This window comes from Artemia sp. Qi Xiang Cuo, chromosome 20 (genome assembly GCF_049724085.1).
Source record: "Artemia sp. Qi Xiang Cuo chromosome 20, ASM4972408v1, whole genome shotgun sequence".
NCBI classification, from domain to species: domain Eukaryota; kingdom Metazoa; phylum Arthropoda; class Branchiopoda; order Anostraca; family Artemiidae; genus Artemia; species Artemia sp. Qi Xiang Cuo.
In genome coordinates this window covers 46,189,305-46,195,304 of record NC_142813.1, presented here as the reverse complement: position 1 = coordinate 46,195,304, position 6,000 = coordinate 46,189,305, and the positions used below count along the sequence as shown (strand labels likewise).

Sequence of the window (6,000 nt, the reverse complement as noted above, 5' to 3'; positions counted from 1 at the left end):
TATATTGCTATATGGGGTTCTTTGTTTCAAAAATTACAATCAACACCGTCAAAATTGCCGTGGTTTCACTTCGGCTAAGTAAGCCTGTCACGGTGGTTTGCATTAGGTCTATAAGTGTTTTACCTGTTTCTGATTGGATGATTATTTTTAGCTGACCAATCATTGGTGATTGTACGTCATGAGGCTCCATAGCCTAATGGAAATTCTTAAGTAGCAATGTGAGAGTCCCATTTCGGGAACTAGGCATAATTCCTTCTACACCTGGCGATTTTTAATGGTTTTCCTTTGAGTTCGGGTTCAGCACCTGAAACGCTGGTTAATTCCAGATAAATTACTAGTGGTAAAAGTTTACCGTTATGAGTGAAAAATTTCATTTCATGTCTACTTCTTACAGTTTAGTGCAAAGTTCTATGTGTTTAAAGTTTATATTTTTAAGCCAGACCAAAGTCTGACGGGAAAGCACGCAGTAAAGTGCAACAATAAGAAGAATCCAATGTCAATGATTAGATTGACACAATGTAGAAGTACGCTTTTTGCGATTATTTATTGAAGGTTATTACAATAAACAATAAATACTTTTAGTAATTAGTTACCAGTGTTTTCTTTATTATTTAATTTGCAAGTTCAAGGAAGCATAAAAAGCTAAAATAGGCTTCTTATTTGAGTCTATCTTCATTTACTGCTCTGGGGAGATAGATAATAAGAAAATAAAATCATAATACCAAACAATGAAAAAATTGATCATCATGTTCCATAAGACTGCTTTTTGCAGTAATTGAAATAAGTATATAAAGTTAAGATGCAGAGACTGATCAAATTGTAGTCGTGTTTCAGCTTTAGTTTACTGCTGAAAAGAAAAAAGTAAGGATTTTGTTTTTTTTTATTTTTCTTCTTCTTCTTCCTCTGGTCCTATACACAATAGATCTGATAAAAATTCGGCAAGCAGGTGCGTATGTACACAACTCTTTCGGACAGGTGGCGTAGCAAATTTCCTCTCCTGCAACCTAATAAACCTTCAATGGTACTACTGCTAATAATAATTACTTGCTGCAGCTAATACTGCTAATTTGTTAATAACTTGCTGCAGCATCAGGCCACCTGAGGCCACCACAGCTACACATGATCCTCCTCCTTCCCAATCTGTTCCAAACCTCCCTCGTTACACCCTCGAAGGAATTTCAAAGTTCCCTTAAATCTTTCCTTACGACCTCCTTCCACCCCACTCAAGGACGACCTGTGTTTTGTATGGCCCTAGATGGGTGGCTGACAAGGACGATCTTTGGCACTTCGTCATCCTTTATCCGCAAAACCTGCCCTAGCCGTCTCAACCTTTCTCTCATTGCAGGCCTAAAAAGTAGTACTGAACCACATTTTTCGCATAGCTTATTGTTTGAAATATGGTCAGTCAGACGAGTACGCAAAATATCCGTAGACAATTTATCTGGAAAATATATACCAAATTCTTTTCCGCCTTGCGGAGCGTCCATGCTTCAGAAACGTACTTGACCACTGTCATCATTGTAATCTTGGTTTTCAGACTTATCTTCATATTATCCAAAATCTAATTATACTCTAAATAATACTTCTTAAAATAACCACCAATCTAACTCTTAAGAGTTTTTTTAGCCTCGCGGGGCTCTGTCCCAACCCAGTTTGCGAATCTTGGCAAATATACGGTACAATTACTATAGAGTTCATTTGCAATGGTGGCCCTTAATGAGTCCTTAATAGCGAGGGATCGTGACAACAAAACTATTTGACGAGGAAATTGTTTTAAAATCTATGAACAATGTAAATTCTTCGACAGTCCGCAATAGTGAGGTATCGTGACAAGATAACTAATTGAGGAAGAATTTTTTGTAGAATTTATGGGCAATGGTGATCTTCAACAGTTCTTAATAAAGAAAAAGAATTATTTTAACAAGGATTATGACTCTAGCTATTTTTGCATACACAAATGTTCAAAACAAAAGTCTTGCAATAGATGACAATGACAAATTGATACCTAAATAAAATAAGATATCGGGAATATTAAAATGATAGATATTAAAGAATAAGACCGGGTTTTGAAAGGCTTTCTTGGTATAAATGGATTCGACAAACCCATGATGTGTGTACAACTCAACCCTCGTTCAACTCAACTCCATTCAATTCAACCTGATACAATGCAACCCACGTTTAACTCATCTCCCTTTCAATCCAACCCCGTGCAACTCAGCCCCACTAATCTAAAGCCCATATATTCCAACTCGTTAAGCTCAATTCCTATCGTCACAACCATTATTCAGCTCAACTCCCATTTAGTTCAATCACACATAGCTTAACTCTCCTGGAACTCAACTCCTATTCAATTCAACACCAAGAACCTCAAACCCAGTTTAACTCACCCCCATTCAAATTAACTCCCGTGTAGCTCAATCTTCAAGTAATCTTCAGGTTTAATCTTCAAGTAAAATCAAATTTTTCATGGTTTTTGTGACAGAATCTTTATGTGCAAGAATTTAGATGGAAAAGAAAATACAACTTGGATTTAGAAATTATAAGACGACAATCAAAAATTATTTTTTGTCGTAGAAAGAAACTATTTACTTTTGTAAAACCTTTCAAGTGTTAAAAAAAATTTTTTCTCTTTCTTCACCTGCTGTAACCTTTGACAAGCTCTAGCGACTGTAAATTTTAGTGCATAGTTTTTCCATTTAGGTAGATTCACTGAGGGCTAAACAAAATATTTTCCCTCACACTGGAGCATCTAAAAGGGGACAATTTTGGAGTATTTTAATTTTCAGTTAGGGAAACCCGGTGGTAAATCTGTCCAGGTTCCGATTAATTTGCTAGCTGAAACAAACATACAATCTAAAGCCTCATCTTGATTGACATCATTCACCCTGTCAGCAGAATTTTTGTAGGTGGATCATTTTTGGACAGCCGGCTATAATTGGACAACCAATATAGTTGAAAGTCCTTCAAAATTTCTAAGGTTGTGATTGGCTGTCGGGTCGAAGCCGGCCTTGCTATTGACAGGGTTAATGATATCAATCAAGACGAGGCTTAATTTACCATCCAACACTCTTGTCAAACGTAATAATTGCTAGCACGTAGATACGTCCAAAATCTCCTCGTGGCTGGATATGACCTTAGACTAAAAGGAAACCGGTATTGATTTGGTTGTTGGGTTAATTGTCATCAATTGGCAATACGAAACAACTGTTCATGAAGAATAAGTACAGATAAATAATATAAACCAACAAAAACTGCAATTTTATGTATATAGCACAGGGCTATGTCAAGAAAATGTAAGAATATTGATTCCAGGAACTCCCAGCAATCTCCATATTTAAATTGTATTATGATAAAAAGTGTTTAAAATATATAAATATATTTAGTGAATATATAACAAAACATTATATTCCACAGTTTTTTGTTTTCAGTAAAGTGTAAATGACGCTGTGGCTTATAGAGGGTTTAAGGGGGCGGTAGCCTTGCCTTTATTTGTGATGATTCCCGCTCACTTTATATTTGACTTATTTATTTTAATTTATGTTCGTTTTACGATTCATCTATTCATCCATAGCAGTCAGTATCTGTTATCTTTTTGTTTGATGTAACCAGTAACGTCCCAAGCCTCATTTCATGGGGTGGGGGGGGGCAATCTTCGAAAATTTTACCGAATCGCTACCTGCTTTATGCCAAATTTGCTGTAGAAATCAAGAATTTTGCTAAATTTCTGCCGATTTTGCAAAATTTATGCCGAAGTTTTCACCTTCAGTGAAAATTTTATCGAATCACAAGAAATCGTGGGGGGATGATCGTGCACCCCTCCCCGCCCCCCCCCTTCAGGACGTCCCTGGATGTAACTACTCATTTTAGTTATTATTCGTCTTGGGTTTCATCTATTCATACATCGTAATTTCTGCTTGTTTTCGGGGATGAATTATTATATGACTTTTTTCACGGTTCAGGAAGACTAAAGCCAATTGCATCATTTCGGCTTCACTGCAAACGAATTATATATTACAAAAATTTTCCTCTAAATTTACGACATTGAAAAATAAAAATTGCAGTAAAATTTAATCTTAAATTGCTGAGTTTCCCGGAATTAGTATCAGTATATATAAAATTTTCAGTTTATTGTTGGTAGTTCTTTCCAAGGACTGTCAAAAAAAATCAAACAGTTCGTATGGTAACGAACTGTAAGTAATAAGTGGCCCGGCTCAATAGTAACCGAAACTCTAAAAAACTGAATTTTGATACCAATAGATACATCAAAAGAATCGGATTTTTGTGCTGATTTCAAATATATGAATTTTATCAAGTTTAGTCTTACCCAAATTTAGCAAGTTTAGTCAAAAGTTACGGGCCTGAGAAAACTTGCCTTATTTTTGAAAAAAGGGTAAAACACCCCCTAAAATCATACAACTTTAATGAAAATCACACCATTAGATTTAGCGTAACAGAGATCCCTACTGTAGAGGTTTCAAGATCCTTCCTGCAAAAATGTGGAATTCTGTATTTTTTGTCAGAAGAAAGATCATGGATGTGTTTTTTTTTTTTTTTTAGGGTTGATTGTATCGACCCAGTGATCCTAAAATATCACGGGTGGGCTTTTATTGATTTAAAAAATAGAGTTGTGAGAAACAGTAAAACTTTAGTGTAAAAAGCGAGTCGCTGAGGAGGGGACAGCCCCTTACATATATGGAATAATTTCCGTTCGTTTTAAATTTTAATGTCGCTCCTTACTTTTATTTAAAAAAAACTTGCTTTTTATTTAATTACAACAAAAAAAGAATAGTTTGAATTTGATTTTAGTTCGTTTTAAGTTTTAGTTGAATATTAAATTTAATTTTTACTCGTTTTAAGATTAATTTATTCGTTTATATTTTTATCTGTTATCTGTATGTTTCCTATGATTGTTTATTTAGTTTCTGTTTGTTTTGGGTTTCATTTATTCTTTAAAAGGAGTTTCTTGTCGTTTTTGGGTTGAACTATTATAGCAATTAATTTCTCTTGGTCTTAAGTTTAACATGGGTCCTTACTTTTCATTGGAGAGCCTATTTTTCGGAAAGATTTATTAGTTAATATATGAAAAGGTTCTTTTTTGGGAAACGTTTCCTCGAAATAATGATATTTTTCTTTTTTTTGCGTATGTGGGTGTTAAATACGGCTGAGTTGCAATGGAACCCATGCAGGTGAATCAAAGGATGAGAAGAGGTGAATGTAAAACTTTAACCCTTTACGTGGGAATTTCCCCAAGATAAGGGACGGGAAATAATTTAGTAATTACATCCAATTACAGGGGGGGCTAAGGTAAATTTTGGCCTTGGCACCACCAGCCCTTAGAGAAGCCTGTCTCTGTTTCTTTTTCTCTCTCTCTCTCTCTCTCTCTCTCTCTCTCTCTCCCTACCTCACTCTCTCTCTCTCTCTCCTCTCACTCTCTCTCTCTCTCTCTCTCTCTCTCTCTCTCTCTCTCTCTCTCTCTCTCTCTCTCTCTCTCTCTCTCTCTCTCTCTCTCTCTCTCTCTCTCTCTCTCTCTCTCTCTCTCTCTCTCTCTCTCTCTCTCTCTCTCTCTCTCTCTCTCTCTCTCTCTCTCTCTCTCTCTCTCTCTCTCTCTCTCTCTCTCTCTCTCTCTCTCTCTCTCTCTCTCTCTCTCTCTCTCTCTCTCTCTCTCTCTCTCTTTTTATATTTTAAGCGCTACGATGGGTAAGAAAAAGCAGAATTGTTTTTATCCCCATAACGGCCTCTTTATTGATTTATGATTTACCCATTCATTTTTCACTTAAACTGGTAAAAATCTAATTAGTTTTAGTTACATAATCCGACTTATTCTAAGGGGTGAATTTGTTTCCTTTTTTTGAAGCTATTTTGTTAATGTATAGTGGCTGCCCAAAACTGCATGTACATCCGATCCGAAAGGGAAAGAGCTTCCAGTTAAACGAATGTTTTCTATGCAGCTATTGTATCTCAAAAACACTATACTTTCGTAAACGTTCAAATTATTAGGGC

The 6,000-nt window shown here is 35.8% G+C and overlaps 1 protein-coding gene across 1 annotated transcript in view; it reads left to right on the top strand.

Annotated features, from left to right (window-relative positions):
• The first annotated feature begins 834 nt into the window (after nucleotides 1-834).
• The window catches only part of LOC148940281 (uncharacterized), a 29,519-nt gene continuing 24,353 nt past the window's right edge, over nucleotides 835-6,000 (top strand). The window contains exon 1 of the mRNA XM_089105948.1: nucleotides 835-861. The gene's annotated coding sequence lies outside the window, so the exon portion shown is untranslated. The remainder of the gene's footprint in view (nucleotides 862-6,000) is intronic.